The following is a 27,860-nucleotide window of genomic DNA, read 5'->3' as shown; positions in this document are numbered from 1 at the left end:
GTCTAAAACACTTTGTACTTACGAAAGCATAATAGAGCTGAAACAGAATTATTTACTTCTTGTGTTCTTCATACAATTTGTGACAACCCAAATTTCTATCTTGTAAAGCCATTCAATTCAATCAAAAATCTGACTTGTTTCTGTTGACTTTTAGCTTTGTTAAGGGTCTGATAGAGAGTTCTAAGCCTAGTACACTCAAGGATAATGTGTTAGGAAGTATTAACTTGAGCTCATTGAGTTGAAATTGACCCGGAAGCACCTTCACGTTGAGTTCACGGCCGCAAACTAGGTTCATGGCCGTGAACCCATGTTTGGCTGTGAATCCCCCTTACATATATTACGTTTCCTTCATTTCTTCCTCATTTCTCACATCTTCAAGCCCGAAAACTCACTTCTCTCTCAACTACCATCAAGAACACTCCCTTTTCACTTCACATTTGTATGTGATTCTTTCCTTATTAGTTGATATCCTCCTTAATCTAGTAACACCTTATGATTTCATCCATGAATTCATCTCTTTTTGGTTAGATTTTCATATCACCAAGAACACCAAGAACACACACTAGTTCTTGGGGCGTGATCATCCTTTCAAGCTCCCAATATGTGAGTATCTCTTCAATATACTAGTTATCCAATAGAAACACTTAAATCCAACCATGAATTAACCATTTATGCAAGAACTTCAAGGGTTCATGGCCGTGAACCCTTCATAGGGCCGTGAACCCTCCTAAGGCTGTGAACTCTTAGAGTTCGGCCGTGAACACCCTTTCATGCAATCACATGTGATCGAAATACTTCATTTCAATTGTTTCCTAGTCCCTAAGGTTGTTTCCCTAATATGATTAATTGTTATGTACACTAATTATATACATATATGTGTCATTATATGCTTAATAGGATCCGTTTGTGCTCGAGACTTCACTTGACATACTTAACATCCTATATTGATCTTCATCTGAATCACTCTCTACAGGTGAGTCCATACCCCTATAATATACTTTTTTTAAAATGATTTTAAATGCTTTTAGGGGGGGGGGGGAATACAAGTAGGACACAATGAAATTGTGTTAACCATTCATATGTGAAAACAACATCAAAAAGGATTTCTTCTACTCAAAAATTATTGAAAACGCTTTTAAAACTATTACAAACTTCTTTTATATCAAATCATATTCGTCTATCTATTTAAATATAAGTATGCTTTGACGGACTTAGGACTATTGCTAGATACCTTGACTCCTGTTCCTTGTTTGGTTGTGGGCTTTGGGTAGGATCACTAGTCCGAATGTCGGTTAAATCACAGTTATATTATAGAATACATATGTGAATCTTAAATTCATCTTAAGGATTATACTTAACTTAGTTACTTCGTGTGTAATTGAGTCTTTTCTATATGCCAGTAACAATCTTACTAGTAAGCTATAATAGGTATAGTTTAGAGTTTTACTAATTACTATTGCTAGAACATCAAAACTTACATAAGGTCAGTTCATACATGAGTCAGTTCATATATATACTATAACGAGAACAGAAAGGAACATACTATAAAAAGAAAGGATCATACTATAATAAGAACAAGATAACAATAATGTGAAACTACTACTTCATGGCTTAGCAATTTACTTGCTACGACACGTATTGTAACTAGAGTCTCCTGGAGGGAGAGCGGGCATTGTGTGTATAGATCTATACGGGGCTGACAACCCCGCATCCCGACTGTTCGCTACAGTTTGGCTGGCAGGCCAAGGGGTGACAATTGCCACATTAGTTTCGACGCCATCAGGTCGTCGTGTTTCATACTAGTCAATCAGCATGGTTATAACCACATCACATTTTAACCTTAAATAACAAATTGGGTTATAAAGTAATTAGTGCTTCAGTAGTTATTTTAAACAACATTGCAGCACACTTTCATTTTTCCAATACATTCCGGTTGTGATATACTCACGTAGGAATGCATACTATTTTTCGTGTAAGGATAGTTTTACAAACATGGAAAACCACATTTATACTATTACAAGTACAAACACACATCTTACATCATTCTTAAATAGAAACAAACATAACAAATCAGTTGAGTCTTGGTAGAAGACTACTCTTAGTAGAAAATATAGGATTTTCTAGGAAGTCTACAAACAGATACATCAAAACGCTTACAAACATTTTCATCAAACTTATACAAACATTTGACACTAAAATACTTATGAAATCACCAGCTTTAATGCTAATCTACTCTTTCAAAATAACTTGTATTCTCAGGTCACCAGTAGACAGGTACACTGGACCGGGTTTTGAGAAGACAGAGCACATTCGAGACTCGTCTTTTATTTTGATTCATATTTTGGTGTCTTTCAAACTATACACAGAACACACTTGTATTAAATTATATTATTAATGAAATGGATGATGTTGTTGCTTGTTTACTATTATACATTGTTATGATACTGTAGATGACGTCTTCCGCCCCCGAACGTTTCCGCTGTTCTGGTTTGGGGTGTGACAGATTGGTATCAGAGCTCTGTTTATAGTGAATTGAGTATATCAAACCATAAAAGATATACAACTATAAACACATCGGGATTAAAAACACTCTGACCAAGAGTTAATACTTTTAAATAATAAAATATTTAACTAAAGTATTCATACAAGCATACATACTAGGATCAGTGTCATACTAGAACAGAACAAAAGTATTGCGATTGTTGAACAGCACAAGTAGGCTTGGGGACATATAATCAGGTCTGGGAGTGATATTGTATGATCAACTATATTTTTCCGAGAAGTGATTAGCATGTGCCTAGGGATGGTTGTGGTGTTGCAGCAAGTCTAAAAACTTACGAACACTACTACCATGAAAGCTTTAGAACAGAACATAAACTTAAAATACTATAGGAGTATTTTGTGCTACTATAATTACTTATTTGAGAACTAAAAAGTCTTTATTAGTAGGTCAATAGTTGCTGAATGGATACGCTAAGGTTATATGTGACTAGGGTATCATAGACTTAGAATCTGTGATCTTTGCTTTACTTCCTGTTCCTTTTTTGGTTGTGGACTTGGAGTTAGGGTCACTTATTCGAAGGTCTATTCTATTTTGGTTACATATGACTGGTATGCACTACTCAAGTGTTGAAGTAACTGATAAGGATCATCCTATAATTATCTTAAGTAGTGCGTCTATTAACTATCTATTTTATCCCTATTCTGCGTAGATAACATGGTTGGATTCCATCTCCCCGGTGACCCGTACTTTCCCAACCAAGGAAATGGTGGATGGTTCGATGCTGAGCCAGAGGAAAATCATGCAATTCCCTTGGATGATGACTTCGCAGAAAACTTCCCGGAGGATTCTGACTCCGAGCCAGAAGTCAATGATCTACCCCCGGTGGCTCCAATCCCAAATCCTAATCCTCGACCAGGATTTCAAGGCCCAACACCACTGTGGGTCAACCCTTACCCTACAACGGAGATAGAAGTTTCTACAATCTGAGCGAGGGAGGATCAACAGACAGAATCCTGCCTATTTTGGTTCGCAAGGTTGCTCGCAATGACGAGCACGGTAGGACAGCCATCAACCAATTCATGGAAGTTGATGTCGATGTTGGAGTCAACACAGTCCACATTCGCCAACTACAAGCTGCTCATGGAAGAACCCTGAACCATAATGAGGTCCTGCAGAGAGAACTTACTGCAATTCAAGCTGAAGTCAGGGAACTTCGAGTACGCCAGGCAACGTTCGAAAGGCGCATGATGGAATTGGAACGTCATCAGGCAGAACCAAAGACTCATCCGAGCGGTTCTCGTCGCAAGTAGAGTCTACTTTACTTTGTCTTTTGGATATAATTAGGGCTATGTATAGACTCTAGTATTAACTTCCTGCTTATGTTAAGACCTTGAACTTTCAATCGACTAGGTCTCTATACTGTCAAAATTTTCTGGCTTATGGCTTTGGATGATTATTGAATGTTCATTAGACAAACTAGATCCAAAGCTTTAGGGTTTGCATGTACACCATAGGTATGATGTAGTGCTCATAACTCATCAGTGGTATCAGAGCCTAGGGCTGTTTGTTTATGAATTTGATGCTTATTTGATCGAAAATTGCTTAAAAATCGATTTTTTTTGGGTTCTGACTGCTTGACTCGCCGAGTCACAGGGTGAACTCGCCGAGTCGGTTGTACTCGACGAGTCCAGGCCTCACTCGACGATTCAAAGGGCTGGCAGCGTTTTTCCGGGATTTACTTGCTGTTTTGGCTTGGGATACTTACCATAAACGTTTTTAATTAGTAAAATCCAATTTTTATTGATTTTGGGTGAATATCCTTGCCAAAATAGTAGATAATTGCCAATTAATCAAATATTTGTTGCCTTATAAGATAATGTTTAATTATTTTAGTTATTTGGTGAATTATATTGCAAGTAGTTGGACTAGGTCAAAATTAGATAACCTCAAATTAATTGTTAATTGCCTTATTTGAATTGTTGATATAGAATGTTTTTGATAAAGTTTGGAAAAGTTTCAATTTTCCCCTTAGGTTTTATAGTTTAAATTTGAACTTTAAAATTTTTACTTTTGAAATTTAAAGAGTTAAACCCTAATATTTTGAAATGTTTCAAAACTTGCCCTCAAGTTTTGGAATTTAAAAATTTGATTAAAAGTTTAATTTTTGAAATTTTAAATTCTAAAACCCTAGTTTTGAAAAAGTTCAAATTACACCCTTATGGTTTTATTAAGTTAATTAAAGGTATAATTAAAAGAGAGTTAATAAATCCATAATGACATGGTTTATGTTTAATTAAATTAAAAGGTATAATTGATTAAATTAACCCATCTAGTATTTTAAAAGTGTAAAATACACCCTATACTATAACATTAAAAGTCTAATACTATATATGTATAACTTAAACTGCTAGTCTTACCGTTAGTAGGCCTCATTCACGAAGCTGGTCTATAAGGGGTGTTTAAGGAAATTGCCTATAAAATGGCGATTGAATGGGTATCCACTCTTACCCACCGCACTCTTGACTAGTGGAAGGTCGTTAGTCGAACGGGTTGGATAGGGCAAACCATCTCCTCATTAAAAGTATAATGAATAAAGTAACTAAATGTTTTACTAAATTCCCAAATCTTAGTTACTTTAGGAAAAAGTGAAATCGATGCAATTCCATGGAATTACACTTTGTACCCTTGTCGAGACAATTAGTGGAGCGTGTGTGGTTAACCGGCACACTAAGTTGGGTTTGGCATTGGTAGCGAAGGGTGACTCAATGTTTGTCATAGATCGATGGAGCGTGTGTGGTTAACCGGCACGTCGATTAGGTGACTGTAACATTGAGGGCACCATGTACATTCGCATGGTTATTCACACCTTATTTGTGATCCTCGTCATCTTAGTCACAAATGAAGGGCATAATCGAGATTAAATATGACATTGAAAAGTTCAATGAATCTCATAGGATCTAGGAGTTTCAATTCATTTAAAACTTAACCTTCTTTTCGTTTTTCATGGTGAAAATTGGTAAATCGTCATTTACCTACCTTCAAATGTTCTGCAGGTTGGATTACGGCATCCCTCTTCCAATTTGTAGGATATTGTGTTGGGTCCTAGCCTTAATATCTCATTTGGGTGTTTTAATAAGGACTCAATCAACTAAACTTGAATTTTCTCCCGTTTCATAGATGTCAAAGTCTGACAACTATGGTCTTCCTATATCCGTTGGAAAAAGTGTTCCACGTGAAGATGATATTCCACGATTGTATTGTGGAAATGGAAATCATGTTTCATTTCCTCCACCTCCTCCAATAATTCTCCCTGACCCACGTGTTCGAAGACTTGAAAAGTTCAAGGTCACTCAAGCCCTATTGGCAAAAGACATGAAAATGGAAAGTCTATATGTGCTCATGTCTTGGATAAAACGTTACATATTGATAGATTGGGATTGTTAGGTGTCGATGTTTAAAGGAAGTTGGCTGTTGACTTGGTTCTTAAGTCACTTCCCGAATCATATGGTGAGTTCGTTAGAGAGTACTATATGATGGACCATGACATGACCCTTATTGATTTGACTTATTTGCTTATTGCTGCTAAATCAGAAATGATTTGGTGCACTGGTCAGCGAATTTGTCTGGTAAATCAATATCCCAACCCTCTATGGGCAATGGTAACATTGGAAGTCCATAAAAGTTTTCTCTATGCAAGAGAAAGACTGAGTCTGAGATAGTCCTGTGTACCATTCCATAAGAATCCATGTGTTTCTACTGCCAAAAGAAGGGGCATTGGTTACGAAGTTGCCCTAACTACCTGAGAGATCTAAGAGATGGGAGAGTCAAGATGTATGACTCTGCTTCAGGTAAAACCCACTATCTAACTCTATTAAGTTCCTGTTTGGAGATTCTTAATACATGATGTGATAAGATTACATTTCGATATTTTTGAAGGATCGAAGAAAGGAAAGGAAGCTTAAAGGAAGGAGCAAGCTGAGTCTGATCGCGAAGAAATGAATTTCGATCGCATGATTCAAGGATCCGATATTTAAGCTACTACTTTAGAGTTAGGATACATTGCTAAGTAATATTTACATAGTTTTCATTTGTAATCGCATTGTAAGGACATAGTTTTCATTTGTAATCGCATTGTAAGGACAATACTTTAGAGTTAGGATACATTGTAATCGCATTTGTAATCGCATGAGAACATTCGTATTTGGAAAGTTGAGACTGATTCCTTGTGAGTCAAGTGAATGATAATGAGATCTGGTACACAATGTTGTGCATTGGTCAAGTCCACCACAAAGAACGATAAGATTATTCGTCATGATTTACTAAAAGTCTAGTAAACGTGATTATGCTTACAAGATTAAGTGTAATTCTGAATCATTGAAAAGTTTCAATGAATGACAGAACGAATAAAAAGAATCAATGAAGACAGAAAGATAAAAGGTTCTCCAATCTAAGAAGAAGGGAGAGTACTTTTGTATCATGTTTTATGATCGTCTTAAGAACCATATTACAATTCATCCTCTAAGGACACCTTAGTGCACTAGTATGGCTAAGAAGAGGAGTCGAGAATTGTCAAAATGGGTTAAGTCAATAAGATGAATCATACTTTGTTCTAAAATCAAGTTTTAGAGTCGTACTCCAAAATTGTGATTTGAGTGACATCATCTTGAGAAAATTAACACACTCATCAAATGTGAAATAGGAAAATGTTTTATTGCTCTTGCACGTTTGAAATTGGTAAGTTGTGATGTCTTGGATAAGACAAGGACCAACTAATACCAAATTGTGTGTAGGTTTGTCTTGATAAAGACACACACTGACTCTTGAATATTTGTTTTGTCAAGAAATGCTTCTAGATAAAAGAATCTTATATGTCAAGAGGTCAGTGGGAGTCTAAAGATCTTGAAAAGTTTCAAGAACAAATCAAGAAGTAAACCTATTAACTTGAGGATTGTAACCTATCGTGTTGACAAAATTTTATTTCTGTGCCAATCCAGTTGAGTGATTATGCATATGAGTTCTACGAGTTCTCAATTGAATGCATAAGGGCAAACACCTTGATCAATGAAAGTACATTGACTGGCATAGGTGAGCTGCTAAATAACTTGGAAGCAATGGTGGGACCCTTGATGGCAAGAAATTAAGAATGAACAAGTTCTGTCCATAAGAGTTTGAATTTGTCACGAACATTATCTTACAATTATGCTTATGAAAAATTTGCATGGATAGGAACACATGCACCATACAATCTAAGTGTCATAAGGTTTCTCTCCTTCATGAAAATGATTGTGAGGAAACGCTTTCACTAATAGAGATTTTAAGGAGATAGCGATTATGTAAATTGCATTCTCAAATTCGATTATGATTACGGCATCCCTCTTCATAGTTTGAATTGTGAGATTTGGCAATTAGTCTGAACATTTGGGAAGTAGTAATATAAGTTCTGAATTAGTTTAGACACACATGTGAGCTATCTAAGGAAAGGTGTGTGAATTTGAGAAGCTTAGATAAAGGCTTATCGAAGCACATCGTATTGGAAATATAAACTTTGAAAAGTCAATAAGTATTGAATTTTAGAAGTCCAACTGTTTTCTGAATACGTGTCAAAGCTAGTGGGAGCATAAATGCTATGCTGGTATGGATATAATCATCATGTTAGTGGGAGCATGATTATTATTGCAAGTTAGCAATATTAATTATAGAAAACAAAAGTTTCACTTTGCAAAGTTGCATAGGTTAAAAAGTTGTTTTGCTATAATTAAGGGAGAGAATATTATACTTCGTTTCAAATCTAAAGGTTTAGAGCGAGAAATTTTAATCAAATTTAGTCAAAAAGATATATGAATGTTATGTTGAAAGGATTCAACGTAAGAAAATTCTATATATGGAAATATTTATTGCGTTCTCACACTCGATTATGATTACGGCATCCCTCTTCATAGTTCGAATCATGTGAACATGGTAAATAGAAATAGAAATATTATAGAAAAAGACTGGTAAAGTATCATGTCGTTGTAATATTCGACCGTTCTAACATTTTCCAAATGCCTAGGGCATTAAGAGGGAAAGAGGACTAGAATCGGATTTGACTGAATTAGTTAAACAACTGTCAAGGATAATCTAAGGTTCGCCAAGGATTGGTCGCTTGTGACCAGTTGGAAGTATAGTAATGGAAGGCCATACTGGCATTATTATTATTACATATGATTCTATTAATAATGAGTTGTTAGATGGCAAATCTAGAAGTGTTTCCATATTGGGAGTTGGACGTTAAGAATCTATATGTCTAGATTAGAAACTTTTATGCAAGAAGGATGTTCAAAGGAATGTACTTTGAATGTGAAACTTCGTGTCTATGGAATTGTCTTGCAACAATCTCCAATAGAGGATTTTGTAATTTCATTGGCAATAGTCTTTGTGACTTTGGTGCTATGACATTACGAAAGGACCGTTGCATAAAGTGTTAGAATTTAACATATTCTATAAGTGGCAAGAAGTTGTTATTCTTACACTTGTGGTAAGGATTGGGAATTGTAAAATGAGTGTGATTGAAAGTGTTATTCAATTATACTATTTCACAGAGTAAGGACCATAAGTAAACATAGTGTGCATGCTAAGAACATGGGACAATTGTCGTTATAATTCAAGTAAGAAGTTGATTAACCGAAACAACAAATAATGAGTAATCAATATGGTGATTAAATAAAAGTGTTTTATTTATACTCAAAAGTTTGGGGCCATATAAGATTAGTATTATTCTTGTGTTTCAATTTGCATGTTTTGACTTCCTAAATAATTGAGTTATTTGAGAATAATCGAATTATTTGAACGTTGCATAGTCGCTCATACTTTGAGAGTAGGTATGAAAGAAGATTGTCATGAATCGGTGTGTAGATTGTCTAAAGTGTATTAGACATAGCAAAAGTTTGCTACAACGTTCATGAGTGCTTACGAATATGAGTTGATCATTGGATTAAACCCACGCTCACTTGGATCGCTTCATGGATTTTATCACGAATGATTGGTGAGACGATAATATCATATATTCTTGAAACCGAGATGTGTGAGTTGTATCTTGCGAGTCGGTTGCACATTGATAATATGTAAACGCACCAGTAACTTGGTGTTATAAAACGTATTGTTATGTGTAATTCGGCGAGTGAGTACAAGCGAGCATTGAGTCGAAGTTTATCCGTTCCTTTTACCCAAAGTGGGATAAAAGCGATATCTGTGGGCCCCTCGATGATTTAGTAATGACAAAGTAAAGTGCTTGGCCGGGCCAGGACTGATTTGATTTGTTCAATTAGTCAGTCGTCATAAATCGGAAATCGAGAAACAGCACATAGACTGAGAGAATGATTTCAATCCATGTCTCACATCTATACGATATCTAGAATGGAGGAATATATGATCCCTTATTTAAAGGACACGTATCTGATTAAATCAGAGTTGACAGCGGCTTTTGAAAGCTACGATTGCGGATCAGGATCTGAAGTCATACGCATAATAGTTATTAGACTTATCCAAGTGGGAGACTGTTGGATTAGTGTCTAAGTCCATAACTATTTTGGTGTGTACTTGACCCGATGGTGCATGGTCCTTTTGGGTTGCCTTCACCAAAACAACTTGATAGGATGAATTATGGAGAGAGAGGATTGATTATGATTTATTAATATATTATGAGAATAATATATTAAAGGAGAAATCATATTGTTTAATTAATATTAGTCAATAAGTAATTAAGAATTAATTTTGTGGCTAAAAGAGATTAATTAAACTTAGGGGACTAGAACTGTCAATTGTGTGATAGTTGAATATTGGGCTGATGGACTCCATATTAAAGGAGTGGACGAATTCTATGGGGAAACCCATTAGAAATCGTCCAGGGCCTCTAAAGGAGAAGTCCATGGGTTGCTTAGGGCCTAAGCAGTCAAATTAGGGTTTCCTTGTTAGATAACCCTAATAGCCTCACTATTTATGGACCCCTAGGGCACCAAAAACGTGGCTAACTGATTCCTAAGGGTTTCTAGACGTTTTTGGGTGCCTCTCCTCTTCTCCTTCTTCATACTCTTGCTCTTGGTGTTTGTGAGCCATTAGAGGAGTGACATTTGTGACTCTAAGATTTTAGAAGCCAATTGCAAGAAGGAATAGATTGTTATTGCTACATAACAATCAATGTATGATCTAAACCTTAATTCTTATGTTAATATTGATTATCACATGCTAGATCTAGGGTTTATGGCTTTGGATGATTATTGCATGTTCATTAGACAAACTAGATCCAAAGCTTTAGGGTTTGCATGTACACCATAGGTATGATGTAGTGCTCATAACTCATGAGTGGTATCAGAGCCTAGGGCTGTTTGTTTATGAATTTGATGCTTATTTGATCGAAAATTGCTTAAAAATCGATTTTTTTTGGGTTCTGACTGCTTGACTCGCCGAGTCACAGGGTGAACTCGCCGAGTCGGTTGTACTCGACGAGTCCAGGCCTCACTCGACGATTCAAAGGGCTGGCAGCGTTTTTCCGGGATTTACTTGCTGTTTTGGCTTGGGATACTTACCATAAACGTTTTTAATTAGTAAAATCCAATTTTTATTGATTTTGGGTGAATATCCTTGCCAAAATAGTAGATAATTGCCAATTAATCAAATATTTGTTGCCTTATAAGATAATGTTTAATTATTTTAGTTATTTGGTGAATTATATTGCAAGTAGTTGGACTAGGTCAAAATTAGATAACCTCAAATTAATTGTTAATTGCCTTATTTGAATTGTTGATATAGAATGTTTTTGATAAAGTTTGGAAAAGTTTCAATTTTCCCCTTAGGTTTTATAGTTTAAATTTGAACTTTAAAATTTTTACTTTTGAAATTTAAAGAGTTAAACCCTAATATTTTGAAATGTTTCAAAACTTGCCCTCAAGTTTTGGAATTTAAAATTTTGATTAAAAGTTTAATTTTTGAAATTTTAAATTCTAAAACCCTAGTTTTGAAAAAGTTCAAATTACACCCTTATGGTTTTATTAAGTTAATTAAAGGTATAATTAAAAGAGAGTTAATAAATCCATAATGACATGGTTTATGTTTAATTAAATTAAAAGGTATAATTGATTAAATTAACCCATCTAGTATTTTAAAAGTGTAAAATACACCCTATACTATAACATTGAAAGTCTAATACTATATATGTATAACTTAAACTGCTAGTCTTACCGTTAGTAGGCCTCATTCACGAAGCTGGTCTATAAGGGGTGTTTAAGGAAATTGCCTATAAAATGGCGATTGAATGGGTATCCACTCTTACCCACCGCACTCTTGACTAGTGGAAGGTCGTTAGCCGAACGGGTAGGATAGGGCAAACCCTCTCCTCATTAAAAGTATAATGAATAAAGTAACTAAATGTTTTACTAAATTCCCAAATCTTAGTTACTTTAGGAAAAAGTGAAATCGATGCAATTCCATGGAATTACACTTTGTACCCTTGTCGAGACAATTAGTGGAGCGTGTGTGGTTAACCGGCACACTAAGTTGGGTTTGGCATTGGTAGCGAAGGGTGACTCGATGTTTGTCATAGATCGATGGAGCGTGTGTGGTTAACCGGCACGTCGATTAGGTGACTGTAACATTGAGGGCACCATGTACATTCGCATGGTTATTCACACCTTATTTGTGATCCTCGTCATCTTAGTCACAAATGAAGGGCATAATCGAGATTAAACATGACATTGAAAAGTTCAATGAATCTCATAGGATCTAGGAGTTTCAATTCATTTAAAACTTAACCTTCTTTTCGTTTTTCATGGGGAAAATTGGTAAATCGTCATTTACCTACCTTCAAATGTTCTGCAGGTTGGATTACGGCATCCCTCTTCCAATTTGTAGGATATTGTGTTGGGTCCTAGCCTTAATATCTCATTTGGGTGTTTTAATAAGGACTCAATCAACTAAACTTGAATTTTCTCCCGTTTCATAGATGTCAAAGTCTGACAACTATGGTCTTCCTATATCCGTTGGAAAAAGTGTTCCACGTGAAGATGATATTCCACGATTGTATTGTGGAAATGGAAATCATGTTTCATTTCCTCCACCTCCTCCAATAATTCTCCCTGACCCACGTGTTCGAAGACTTGAAAAGTTCAAGGTCACTCAAGCCCTATTGGCAAAAGACATGAAAATGGAAAGTCTATATGTGCTCATGTCTTGGATAAAACGTTACTTATTGATAGATTGGGATTGTTAGGTGTCGATGTTTAAAGGAAGTTGGTTGTTGACTTGGTTCTTAAGTCACTTCCCGAATCATATGGTGAGTTCGTTAGAGAGTACTATATGATGGACCACGACATGACCCTTATTGATTTGACTTATTTGCTTATTGCTGCTAAATCAGAAATGATTTGGCGCACTGGTCAGCGAATTTGTCTGGTAAATCAATATCCCAACCCTCTATGGGCAATGGTAACATTGGAAGTCCAGAAAAGTTTTCTCTATGCAAGAGAAAGACTGAGTCTGAGATAGTCCTGTGTACCATTCCATAAGAATCCATGTGTTTCTACTGCCAAAAGAAGGGGCATTGGTTACGAAGTTGCCCTAACTACCTGAGAGATCTAAGAGATGGGAGAGTCAAGATGTATGACTCTGCTTCAGGTAAAACCCACTATCTAACTCTATTAAGTTCCTGTTTGGAGATTCTTAATACATGATGTGATAAGATTACATTTCGATATTTTTGAAGGATCGAAGAAAGGAAAGGAAGCTTAAAGGAAGGAGCAAGCTGAGTCTGATCGCGAAGAAATGAATTTCGATCGCATGATTCAAGGATCTGATATTTAAGCTACAACTTTAGAGTTAGGATACATTGCTAAGTAATATTTACATAGTTTTCATTTGTAATCGCATTGTAAGGACAATATTTTTCCGCAGTAAAATAAATTTTGATTTATCTTATTTATGTTTCCTTGCGATGGATTTTATGAAAATTGGTGTTTGAATGGTTCTATTGTTAGCAATATTGTGAATGGATTTGATTCTTAGTTATGTTATTTGTGGTAATGTCAGAAATGTACCAAATGAGGAAAGATTCTCATCACCCAAGTTTCAATTGGACAGAAACTTGGAATCTTGCAACTGGTATTGTGTGACGAATGAGAACATTCGTATTTGGAAAGTTGAGACTGATTCCTTGTGAGTCAAGTGAATGATAATGAGATCTGGTACACAATGTTGTGCACTGGTCAAGTCCACCACAAAGAACGATAAGATTATTCGTCATGATTTACTAAAAGTCTAGTAAAAATGTTGGGCACCTTGTCAACCAGGACGGGATATCGGTTGATCCGGCCAAGGTTGAGGTCGTGATGAGGTGGGAGGTCCCGAGGTCTCCATCCGAGATTCGGAGCTTCCTGGGATGGGCAGGCTACTATCGGAGATTCATTCAGGACTTCTCCAAGATAGTCGTGCCCCTGACCCGACTGACGAGGAAAGTCATGGTCTTTCGCTGGGGGCCTGAGCAGCAGGCTGATTTCGAGACTTTGAGACAGAGATTGTGCGAGGCGCCAATCTTAGCCCTGCCGGAGGGCATGGTGGATTTTGTTCTATATTGTGACGCGTCCATCTCAGGTTTGGGTGCGTTATTGATGCAGAGGGGGCATGTTATTGCTTACGCTTCGAGGCAGCTGAAGCCTCACGAGGCGAAATATCTGATGCACGATTTGGAGCTGGGGGCTGTTATTTTCGCCTACAAGATTTGGCGTCATTACCTCTATGGGGTTCATTGTACCATTTACACGGACCACAAGAGCCTGAGGTATCTCATGGACCAGCAAAATCTGAACATGAGGAAGCATCGGTGGCTTGATGTGGTGAAGGATTATGATTGTGAGATCCTCTACCACCCGGGGAAAGCCAATGTCATGGCCGATACGCTTAGCCACAAGGCAGCGCCGATCAGGGACATCTGTCTGAGAATGACGGTTGTGACTCTGCTGTTGGAGCAGATTCGGGAGGCCCAACAGGAGGCCATGAAGGAGGAACATCGAAAGAGTGAGCGAATTGTGGGTCAGGTTTCCTTCTTCGACTATGATAGCCGAGGATTGTTGACTCTTCACCGTAGAGTGTGGGTCCTTTATCATGGGGGTGTGCGCCATGTATTGATGGCAGAGGCGCACAAATCCAGGTTCTCTATCCATCCTGGGGCGACGAAGATGTACAGGGATCTTCGTCTCGATTATTGGTGGCCCTGTATGAAGAAGGACATAGCCTGGGTTGTGGAGAGGTGTCTGACCTGCAGGAAGGTCAAGGCTAAGCACGAGAGACCTCACGGCAAGGTCCAGCTGTTGGATATCCCGATGTGGAAGTGGGGGGATATTACGATGGACTTCATTACGAAGCTTCCCAGGACCGCGCGTGGAGTGGATTCGATTTGGGTCATCGTTGATCGGTTGACCAAGAGCGCCCATTTTATTCCGATTCACGAGAGTATTTTGGCTGAAAAGTTGGCCGACATCTACATCAGGGAGGTAGTGGTGCGGCACGGGGTGCCAGTTTCAGTGATTTCCGATAGGGATGTGCGGTTCACTTCCAGGTTTTGGAAGAAGTTTCATGACGAGCTGGGTACTCGTCTGCATTTTAGCACCGCCTTTCACTCGCAGATGGATGGTCAGAGCGAGCGGACCATCCAGACGCTAGAGGATATGTTGCGGGCGTGTGTTTTAGATTTCGGAGGTAGCTGGGATACCTACCTTCCGTTGGCAGAGTTCTCTTATAATAATAGCTATCATGCGAGCATCGACCGTCCCCCTTTCGAGATGTTGTATGGGAGGAAGTGCAGGACCCTGATATGCTGGGCTGAGGTTGGTCAGAAGGTTACGGTGAGTACCGAGGTGGTACTCAAGACTACGGAGAGGATCCAACAGGTTCGGAGCACGCTTCAGACTGCTCAGAGTCGGCAGAAAAGTTATGCCGACAAGCGTCGATCGGACCTGGAGTTCCAGGTCAAAGATATGGTGCTCCTGAAAGTGTCACCTTGGAAGGGCAGCATTCGATTCAAGAAGCGGGGCAAGCTGGGCCCCAGGTATATTGGACCCTCCAGGGTTGTAGCCAGGGCGGGCAAGGTGGCATATAGGTTGGACCTGCCATCCGAACTCAGTCAGATTCATAGCACCTTTCACGTCTCCCAGTTGCGGAAGTGTCTGGTGGACGATTCGGCGGTAGTGCCTTTAGAGGATATTCAGGTTGATGACAGCCTGAACTACATCGAGCGACCAGTGGCAATCCTTGACAGGAAGTCAAGGGATCTGAGGAACAAGAGGGTGGAGCTGGTAAAGGTGCAGTGGCAACACCGAAAGGGCTCGGAATGGACCTGGGAGCCAGAGGACGAGATGATGGAGCATTACCCCGAACTGTTTCAGGATCGAGCAGTAGACTTCGGGTTGACGACCGTGAACCTAGTTTGCGGCCGTGAACCTCTTTTGAAGGGGTTCCTGGCTCGAATGCAACACTCTAATCTCGAGCTAACTCTTCTTAACACACAACCCTTAAGTGTACAAGGCTTAGAACTCATAAAATAGCCCTAAACATAGCAAAAGATAACAGAAACAAGTCTGAACTTTTGATTGCTTTGATTGACTTACAAGATAGAGATTTCGGGTTGTCACAATAGACAACCTATTAAATGTTCAATTTTAGATATACTAGACTGTGTTTCCCGCTTCCTGATATACCCCGGTAATCAAGTACTTCCAAAATACTCCTTAATTTTGATGAGCAGACAATTATTATGAGAGAGTCCGATTTAGAATGCATATGTTGTACACCCAGGTCGGATCTCTTCCAATCACACAAAGGGATTAACACATGACTAACCAGAGTTAGAGGGATTGAGAAGTAGAATGTTGCATATGCTGTGTTCCAGGTCGGATAATTCAATCATGCAAAGGAGACAACATATGACTAACATATAGAAAGAATTGCATATAGAAGGAGATGCATAGAGATAGAGTTGCATATGTTGCAGTCCAGGACAGATCTTTCGATCACGCAGAGGAGGCAACATATGACTGACAGAAAGAAAACAAGAAAATAACCTTTTACTGATCTACTTTATCGGAATTCCCCAGTCGCCCTATCAACACCGGAATTAAGGACATGAGACCGTACATCGAGGAAAAGTTAAGCCACAATTCTAGATACAGATTATTTAGTGTAGCCCACAGATCCCCATGTATATCTCACTGCTCAATCTACCCGAGCGTCGTATTGTCAGACCAAACAAAACTATCTAAGTCAATGTTTGTCAAGTCATTTCATAGTCCTTCTATGCCTAGTCTAGTCCTTTTAATCCTTCGTGCCTACCAGCGTATTGAACACATAGCCTAAACAATTCAACATTGGTACCTTACACAAATTAGAATTGCCTTTTATCACTTGGTTAATATTACTTCCCAATACATCACCTGCAGACAAGCTAACATAAGACTAACATGAGACACTATTTTTGGATTTTTCATGTTTTCTGAACAAATAAAACAGAAATAACACTATTTTTGGAATTTTTATTTTCTTATTTTTGTTTTGTTTAATTTCTCCCCCTAAATTTGTTCATAGGAGAGAAAGGAAAGAAAATGTGCAAATTTAAACTAACCTAAAACAAAAATTAGTCTTCAAAACGAATCATTTTAAGAAAACCAACCAGCACATCGAATTGAGCTTTGTTCAACGGTTTAGTGAACAGATCCGCCACATTATTATCAGTGTGAATCTGTTCCAACCGAATGAGCGAACGCTCATAACAACATCTGATAAAATGAACTTTGATGTCGACGTGCTTGGTTTTTGAGTGTTGGACATGATTTTTAGCGATTTGAATTGCAGCATCATTATCACAGAAAATTGGAGTTTCTAGAAAATTCAAACCGTAGTCGATGAGTTGATGTTGAATCCAAATCACTTGAGAGAAACAAGTAGAAGCAGCAACATATTCCGCCTCCGCCGTTGAGGTTGAGACGGTTTGTTTTTTCTTGCATTGCCAAGACACCACACGGTCGCCTAAGAATTGACATCCCCCAGAAGTTGATTTCCTGTCAAGTTCACAACCTCCATAATTGCTGTCAGCGAATGCATATAAATAGAAATCAGAATATTTAGGATACCAAAGACCCAATTTTGGGCTACTTTTGAGATATCTAAAAATTCTTTTGACTATAATTAAATGGGAGAGTTCAGGATTATCCTGATAACCTGCACATTGACAAACTACGAACATGATGTCCGGTCTGCTCGCAGTTAGATACATCAAGGATCCGATCATTGATCTGTACTCTGTCTGATCTACGGATTTGCCTTCAGGATCTGGAGACAACAGGGGTCGTTCAACCATCAGCGTCAAGGCAGCTTTTGAATCTTTAAACCCGAACCTCTCAAGCATGTCTTCAACATATTTTCCTTGATGCAGAAGGATTCCGGTTGAATCTTGACGGACTTGCAGACCCAAAAACATGGTCATTTCTCCTAAAGAGCTCATCTCAAATCTCTTCTTCATAATCGTCTTGAACTCTTTGCAAAGCTTCGAGCTTCTCGACCCGAATATGATGGCGTCGACATATATCTGAACGAGAATAATATCGCCATTCACATGCTTGATGAAGAGCGTCTGATCGATCGTGCCTCTGGTATAACCATGTTCAAGCAAATGATCTGTTAGAGTAGCATACTAAGCTCGAGGAGCCTGATGCAACCCATATAGAGCCTTGTCTAATTTGTAGACATGATTTGGAAATTTTGAGTTGAAAAAACTAGGAGGTTGATCAACATAAATCTCCTCCTTCACATCTCCATATAGAAAGGCAGTCTTAACGTCCATCTGATAAACGGTGAACCCCATGTAGGAGGCATAAGCCAGGAAGATACGGATAACTTCAAGGCATGCTACAGGAGCATACACCTCAGTGTAGTCAAGTCCTTCAATTTGCCAAAACCCACGAACAACTAGACGAGCTTTATTTGGCGCAATTACCGCACAATCATCCTGCTTATTACGAAACACCCGGCTGGTATCCAAAGACTTCATTCCTTTCAACAGCTCAACCAATTTCCACACCCCCAATTTCTCAAACTGATTAAGTTCCTCGTGCATTGCATCAACCCAACTAGGCTCATTCAGTGCCATTTCCATGTTCTTTGGCTCTATTTTAGAAATGAAGCATGAGTAGAGACATGTATTGACGTCTCCACTCTGACTCCTTGTTTTGACTCCATCACGTAGTACACCAATGATGTTTTCGATCGGATGATCGCGTTGAAGTCTCGTTGGGATCTCATGGCTGATATCATTGAGTGTGGCATGAAGGTTGTTGATATTAATGAGTCCATCATCGGCTGAATCACCCGCCTCAGACGATCCAGTACCGTTAGAGGTGCTTGCCACGTACTCATTTGCTATTGTTTCAGGAAGAGGAGCTCCATGGAAGATTGAGTGGCAGCGGAAGTATCTCTGGTCATGAAGTCCCTTTCAGCAGGAGTAAGAGGAGTGGCATCAATATCAGGATTGATTCTTTGATTTGGAGAGTCTGAGTGAGTACTTGGAACAACTGCATCCACCGTAGGAGTTGCAAAAGGCACCAAAGGTGGTCTGTACACAGCATCTTCCTCTTGATCTTCAATCAAAACCTTCGAACGTGAGCAAGAACCTGACACATCATCTGAAAACACATTAAATGATTTAAAAAAAGAAGCATAATCAAATAACTAGTCAAGACCGACTCGGGTGTCTGTCTCATTCTCCTCCAGCCAGCGCACATCGAAAGATTCCACAATCTCCTTGGTTTTCTTGTTGTATACCTGATAAGTTGTGCGCGCTGCGTATCCCGCAAAGTTACAGTCATCGGCTTTCGTGTTGAATTTGGGGTTCGATTCGAGGTGAAGAAGGGTGCAAGGACATCAAAATATTCGGAAGTGCTCAACTGATGGCTTGTGATTGTATAGAATCTCATATGGAGTCTTCATCTGGGCTTTGTTGATCAGGACACGATTCTGAACATAGCAGGAAGTGTTGATCGCCTCTGCCCAAAAGAAGACAGGTAGTTTGGAATCACACAGCATCGTCCTTGCGATGTCTATCAATGTACGGTTCCACCGTTCCACAACACCATTTTGTTGAGGTTTCTGCACGGAACTATATTGACGCACTATTCCCTTTTCTGCGCAAAAATGATCTAGAACAGCGTTCTTGAATTCTATGCCATTATCTGTTCTGAGCGCCTTTACCTTCTTATTAGTTTGATTCTCAATCATCACCACGAACTTCTTAATCAAGATAGAGATTCCACTCTTGTTGGATAGAAAGTAAAACCATGTGAACCGCGAGTAGTCATCTATCACAACCAAGCAGTAAGAATTTTTGTTGATGCTTAGAACATTGACTGGACCAAACAAATCCATGTGTAACAATTGGAGAACATTTCTGATTGAGTTAACAGTCTTTGGCAAATGGGGCTTGCGATGATGTTTGCCCTGAGCACAAGCCACACATTTTTCAAAGGTGATAAAGTCTTTGACTGGAAGGCCACGCACGATCTCGTTTTTAGCAAGAAGATTCAGGTTTTTGGCATTCGCATGGCCGAGACGACGATGCCAAAGCATCGCATTATGTTTAGAGACTTTAGAGAAGAGACAAGTGACTTGTTCGGGGATATTATGATTCATGTCGATGATGTAAGCATTTCCGTCTCTCTTTGAGTTCACTAAGATCCAATCTTCCGAGATGATGATTCCAGGTTTCAAGATAAGACATTCTTTATCTGTGAAGTAAGTAGAATAGCCTTTGTCGTAGATTTGTGAAACACTCAATAAGCTATGCTTTGACTCAATAACATTGTTGACGTTCTCAAAGCTCAGCACTCCATTTGTGACAGTTCCTCTCTGCGTGGTCTTTACTCCATCTCCTCCCGCGAAGGAAATATAGCCCCCATTAAAGGTCTGAATGCCGTGCAATTGGGAGATGTCTCATGTCATGTGCCTAGAACAACCGCTGTCGACATACCAGGCTCTGATGACATTCCTCTGCAGCTGTTCCTGCACAATGCGCATGATTAATTAGATTTAGGAACCCAGATGATAACAACACTGAGTTTTCCTTTGTTATGAACAGATTTTCCTTTTTCAATTTTTGAATTTGATTCATTACCAGATGCACTGTCAGAAGACTGTGGTGATTGGATGTCACAACTAGGAAATTCTACGCCGTTGTAAACATTAACAAGGACAAAAATTGTAACCAAAACTTGAAAGCATGTGCGATGTTTATTCAATGACAACAAACTTCCATCAAAAACTTTATACCAAAACACTTCAAATGTTCAACAAAAGATTGGAAACCCTAAAAATCCCGGTTTAAGTCCATTATGGACTAGGATTTCCTTATTGGGCCTAATGGACCCATAAGCTTCCAATTTGACTATTTTGGGCTTAGGACCCTTAAATGGGCTCTAATTGGACCAACTTTCACAAAACTTAACATTGTGGGCCATAATGAGCCTAAAATGAATTGAATTATCCTTAATGAACCTTGTTGGGCCATAACAAAACAAATTAACCCTAATGGACCATAAAACCCATTCTTTATGCAAATTGGGTCGTGAACTAACTTAAAGGCGCAATGGGCCGAGAACCTTCTCTATGGGCTTCATAATTTCGAGTAAGGCCCAATCTCCTCCATAATTGCCCATTTCGGCCCAAGTGTGTAAAAAAATAAATAAATAAATAGATTTACAATTAAGAGTAAACTAATCAAAACATGACACTTCATTATTGTTTGGAGGATAACCAAGCTAAATGAAGCACATACAACTAGACAAATCTCATGTTTCCATGCACTCTTCGCACCCCTCTCTTCTTCTTCTACTCTCGGCCGAGACTACCCACACACACACACACCACCATTTCAATTTAGTTCAAACACTCCCCAAGAACTTCTACACTTCCTCTAAAATTTCGAAGCTTTGTTTGGATCTTCAAGGAGTTTTTCATTTAGATTATCATCTTGGTAAGTTTTCATTTGGATGCATGGTTTAACTTCTTGATTTCCTCAAAGATCTCTCCTTAAACCATAACATTCCATGGATTATACCTCTTTGCTTCATAGATTTCGAAAACCACTCAAGGGAAGTGTTATGTGTTGATCTATGTGTGTTTGCTTGCTATATGTGATTTCTTTGGTTGGTGTTGTGAAAGTGTGTTAATACTTGTTATATCTCGAGATTTATAGCTAAAGTGTGAAAGATTCATAAACAAAAACATAATAAACAACATACTTCAAAGATCTAAGAGTCTTTATGTTTAATAAGTGAAAAACAAAGACAAATATTTTTTTTATAAGTGTCATTTTTGCAAAAAAAAACAAAGATTTGGATAAAAGATGACATTTTCGATTTTATAAGGATAAAATGGTATTTATTTATATAAAATATGATTTTTATGGAAAGAATACTTCTCAAGGGGTCAAAAACATAAATTTTAGTTTATTGGCTTACATTTGGGCGTCACAGGTTTTTGGGCCCAAATTTGCGAAAATGAATAGTTTTGGGGGCTGAAGTTGTAAATTTATCAAAATATGAGTCTAAAACAAAAATAAACTATTTCAGGGGGCTGAAATGACTTTAATGCATAAATTTGACTAAAAATGCAAAGTTTTGGATTTTGGGGTCAAAATTGTAAAACTCGCTGAATTTGGGCCAAAAGTGTAAACTCTTTACAAATATGGGCTGAAAATGTCAAATAATAAATTTTTGGGTTGAAATAGTAAAATAAATTATGTTTCGGCCGAAAATGCAAATAAAAATGAGTTAAGGACCAAAAATGTCAATTTTCATCAAAAAGGACTAAAAATGTCATTTTTATTAAGAAAGGGGCTGAAAATGTAACTTTATTTTAAAAAGGGGCTGAAATGATCAAATAAATAGTTTTGGATCAAATATGATAAGTTTTAAACAATTGGGCCAAAGATATAAAGGTTTATAACTTATGAATTTTAAAAGTTTATAAAAACCGAAGTGTCGTTATAAATCAAACATCAAGTGTTTTAACTTCATAATCAAATACTTTGTATAAAACAAACCCGACGCTACAAATATATCGATAAATTGAGAAATAATACAATGGTTGGGCCTAATGTTACTCATTGTGTCCATTGGGCCTTCGTGGCCCAATTTCACGATTATTAGGCCCAATATAATCAACACATGTTTATTGGGCTTCCGGTGACCTAATTACATGCCTAGTGGACCCTCATTAGCTTTTAAAAGCTATTGGGCCTTAGTGGCCCATTTGCATTGCTAATATGGTCCGAAACAATTACCATATGCTTGATGGGCTAACGTGCCCGTCGCATACTCGACATCCTAGAAATAACATACATGATTAGTGGGCCACAGTTGTCCTTTTTCGTGCTAGTTAGGCTTTATCTATATCCATGTAAACATCTAACGGGTTGTAATCAATGTTATTCAAATTCATGGGGTAATAATTGGGATTTAGTGAGAATTATCGGTTGGCACCAATAAGTATCGACCGTAGTCTGTAGTTATAATCAGAGTCTCCTGGAGGGAGAGCGAGAGTTTGTGTATAGATCTATACGGGGGTGACTCCCCCACACCTAAGCTGTTCGCTACAGTTAGACTCGGCCAGTCTAGGGTGACAAAATCTTGATCAAAACCGGCGTTTGGAAAAATGCCAAGACAGGCGAATTAGTCATATATCATGCATGGTTATAATGATTCACATAGAGATCCATTACCATTTATACATTCATGGGAATTCAAATTCTTTTACGATGACGATACAAATGAATCATACGATAATACAAAAACTACTGTACTGTTTTAAATCGGGAAATATCGGATTTTCCGGGGAGCCAATATCATTCAATTCCGTTTTACATACATCAAATACGAAATAAGGAAAACCTTCGGGAATTATTCAATCACACATGTTCTGAAATCACACATACATGTATTGGATCATCACATTATGTTTTGAACAACTTTTACAGAAAATACCAGATTTTCTGGGGTATACAAACGTTACAAAATCTTTTAAAACAATCATGCTTATGAACTCACCAACATTATATATGTTGATTGTTTTCAAAATAACTTGTATTCTCAGGTAATCGATAAGCCGAGGAATTTCAAGTATTATTTGGGAGTTTTACTTTTGTGAAATGATAACTGTCGAACAATTTATCTTTTGGTATTGTAATAATATACAATGTACTTGATATGAACAATGTTGGTTTTACTATGTAATGCATGAATATGTTTATGTGATGTTTCATTTATATTCACTATGACGATATACAATTGATAGTCACACGAGCCCTCAGATGTTTCCAGCGTCCGGTTCGAGGGTGTGACATTGGACATTTAGATTCTTGGGCATCCATTCATATGTAGGTTTAGAAACAATTACAAGTGATTTTGAAATATTTTTCTTTGGTTTTGGTCGTTTGGGTTTTCGTCTAGAATTAGCCGAGGACCCAGACGAAGACTTTAATGAATCCGATCTTGGCTTAGCCACGTTCGATTTTGCTAAAGTACCATTTGAATTATTATCTAAAACCTGGTTATTCTTTGAAACCTCAGCTCGTTTTCTGTGTTTGTTGACATTCCAATCACCATCATGAGAACGAGATCTCGAGAATTTTCTAACGAGAGATCTTCCTCGTGACTCGTTCTCTCTTCTCTGTGCATAGAAAGGAACAAATGCCCGATTTGCACAATTGCGAGCAATATGACCAACAATACCACAGTTAAAGCATGTCTGTGTCTTAGCATAAAAGTCGGTACCGCTCTTTTATGGTTTATTTCCTTTAATGACATCCTTACTCTTCCCACAAGTACATGTGCAAGAATCAGGTTTTGTGACTGGTGAGGGTGGAGTGGATGTGCTCGTAACAGGAACATCAGAATTATTAAACATATCATCAAACATATCAAAAACATTTGAGTCATCAGACTTTGACACAGAATCATCACAAGACAAAACATTAGTTTTAGAGTCAGAAACAAAAGTAGCATCGTTTGAAACAAAAACATCAGATTCGGAAACAATTTTATTATCAGACACACTCTCTTCAGCTACTTGCTTGCAATGACTTAATGGTGGATCTGCATAGGAAGTAGAAACATTAGTATTCTCAACCTTAGGACCACTTTCCGGCACAAATACAACAGGTTTGCCATATTTGAGATGTGCCTCTCTGTCCATTTCTTCTTTGGCCAAAGGGTTAAACAGATAAGTGTGATTAAAAGGAGGAGGAACTTTATCATACCCTAGACCCTTTTGCTGGTTATCTTTAAATTTCAAACTATGTTCTGTCATGGACGCAAATACCTCACTTGACACATCAAATTTTCTGAAATTAAAATCAGCATTTTCAAACTTATTTTTCAATGTGTCAAGTTCAGTAGTTAACTCAGCAATTTGTTCTGTCACATATCTTTAGTTTACACATTTATTGTTATACTCTTCCTGAAGTTTCATAAAATCTTTGGTTTTTCCTTCTAATTGTGCTTTCAGGGATTTTTTGTCCTTTCCTAAGGGTATAGCCTTCGTATTTTAGGTCCTCGTTCTCTCTACGCAAAAATTCAATATGCTCACGTAAATTTTTAACAGTATCAATGCATGTTTGATAACAGGAAATTTGACTGACCTCTTTCTTCTCAGGCTCTAGAGTAGTGGATACCATAAAGGCAAACTGCAGCTCCATCATCTCTTCTTCTGGATCCACTTCAACTTTCTCCTCAAGGATGTCACCGATCTGGGCCAAATGAGCATTTTCAGGTCTTGAAATGTTCAGGTCCTAAATTTGATCCTCCCAATCGAATGAATGAGCTACCACAGCCAGGTTTTCAGTCTCATTGTTAGTAGCAGCTCCCCTGTTATGTCCCACCGACATCATTGTTCTTTCATGATTCACTCTTCGATCAGGTTTCGGACAGTCACGAGCAAAATGACCAGGCTCGTGACAGTTAAAGCATCACAACTTTCCTTTGTTGAAACCAACTTTCTTCTCCACATTCATTGCCCAATTATTCTTTCAAGTCTTCTTTGTGAACTGTTTTGCCCGAAATACTGCCATTGCGATTTGCCATGTTATGTCTATTTCTTCAATATCCTCTGGGTGAATCTGATCAAGATCAGCAAAAGAAATCTGAGGAGGCAATTCTCCAGCCACAAAGGAATTGTAGCAATTCACCAGTCCAGAGGCTAAGGCCATGTTCTCTTTATCTTCTTTGGGAGCAAGGATTGTAACATGAGCTTTTGAAGAAGATGCATCATGTGGATAAGGCATGGATGGTGGAACAACATGGGATGGTGGTTGTTGAACAACGAAAGCTTAAGTTTGTGGAGTGGTAATGGATGAAAATGCATTGTTTGTTGAAATCCCAAGATTTGCAGTAGAGTAGGAGTTCACATGGTTGATTTCCCTTTGCTTGTCATCAAGATCACAGGCTTTAATGATTGCCATTGTTTCCGCAACACTGAGTCGGTTGAGATCCTTTGTTTCCTTGATGACAGAGACATTCATGTCCCATGATTTTGGAAGAGAGTTTAGTAGCTTCTTGTTAATTTCTGATTTTGGCACTGAAATTCCAGCAGAACTCATCTCAGTGGTAAGTGTGATAAATCGTTGTAGTTAAGCTTCCCATGATTCTCCAAGAATGTGATTAAACATCTTGAGCTTCTATATGAACATGTCTTGACGGATTTGCTTCATATCTTCATTTCCCTCATACACTTCAATTAACACTTCCCATAGAGCTTTAGCTGAGGTATACTCACGGAATCCTTGTGCAATTTCCAGAGATAAGGCCATTGTCAGTGTTGCAAGAGATTTGTCCTGTTCCTCGATTTTCTCGAAATCCTCATCTGTGTAGTTTTCAAACTCTTTATAAGCAATGGCTCCATTTTCAAGAGTGTCAGTGATTCTAACTGGACCCCTCAAAATGCTACGACAAATTTTGAAATCCTTCATCTTGATGTACTTCTCCATTCTGTACTTCCATTTTGGGAATCCTTCAGCTGACAGAAGACGTGGGAGTAGCAGTTCCCATGATTGAGTCCAACTCCTGATGAACTGTCAAGTTTTGTGAATCCATTTTTTTTAATTTTTTTTCTTAATTTGAATGAAAACAAGACTTGAAATGAAAGTGTAACCAAAAATGAAAAAGGTTTTATAGCCAAGAAGGGTTCACGGCGACAAAGGGTTCATGGCTGTACACAGGAGTTGATTCACGGTCAATAAATGGTTCACGGTCCAATTGAGATGAGTGGTTCACGGCCGTACACAGTGTTTACGGCCGTAAACAATTCAACAAATGAAATCGTAAACACCCAGATTATGATGAAAACATATAATTTTGAGATGGTTTCGATTCCTTTGGCCTTAAACTTCACGATCAAATGCATAAACCTAGCAACCAAGCTTGGACAATCACGAAAATGAAGATCCTCCAACCGTAAACTCAACTTGAACTAGTTTGACACTAGATTGGCTCTGATACCAATTATAAGTCCCCAAATTTGGAACCAACTAGTGATCAAACACACAAACAAGCAATAAACAATGAAACCAAGAAGGAGTAGAAGCAAGAAATGATCCAACAATGCACACGTCTACTAGGCCGCATACATCAGGTACACTTGGATATACACACAAGACTACTGTTCATCTAACACATCTGACACCTATTTATTGGAAGCAACCAACAGCAAACATGTTCACGGCCGCAAACAAAACCATTACATGACCAAAACCCTATTAAGACCTATACAGATTGATGCCTAGCTCAAACCAACAAAATATGACCTAACACATTTTATGAAAATGAAATCATACATTGACAGATTGGGGATGTTAGGTGTCGTTTTCCCAAGGGAGCTAGCCATTGACTTGGTTCTACTTTCGCTTCCTGAGTCATATAGTCGGTTCATTAAAGACTACTATATGAGGGACCACGACGTGCCCCTAGTTGATCTAACATATATGTTGATTGTTGCTGAAGCAGAAATGCTTAAGAGCACAAGTCAAGCAAAAATGTTTGAACGATCTGTCTCCAAAATTTCCATGGACATTGACAATGGCAACATTGGTTGTCCAGAAAAGATTTCTCTTCCTAATGGAAAGGGATCGGCCAAGGTCAAACCATTTGACCAAATGGTAAAGAGAAAGGCTAATTCTGAGATAGTTCCATGTGCTATTCCTCAAAGGTCCATATGTTTCTATTGCCAATTGAAGGGACATTAGATCCAAAGCTGCCTAGATAACCTGAAAGAGCTTAAATATAGTAAAGTCAATTCGTGT

Source organism: Lactuca virosa, chromosome 4 (genome assembly GCF_052849685.1).
Source record: "Lactuca virosa cultivar CGN04683 chromosome 4, Lactuca_virosa_CGN04683_v6, whole genome shotgun sequence".
Lineage (NCBI taxonomy): Eukaryota > Viridiplantae > Streptophyta > Magnoliopsida > Asterales > Asteraceae > Lactuca > Lactuca virosa.
The sequence above is the reverse complement of the archived record's forward strand: the minus strand, read 5'-3'. Positions refer to the sequence as shown.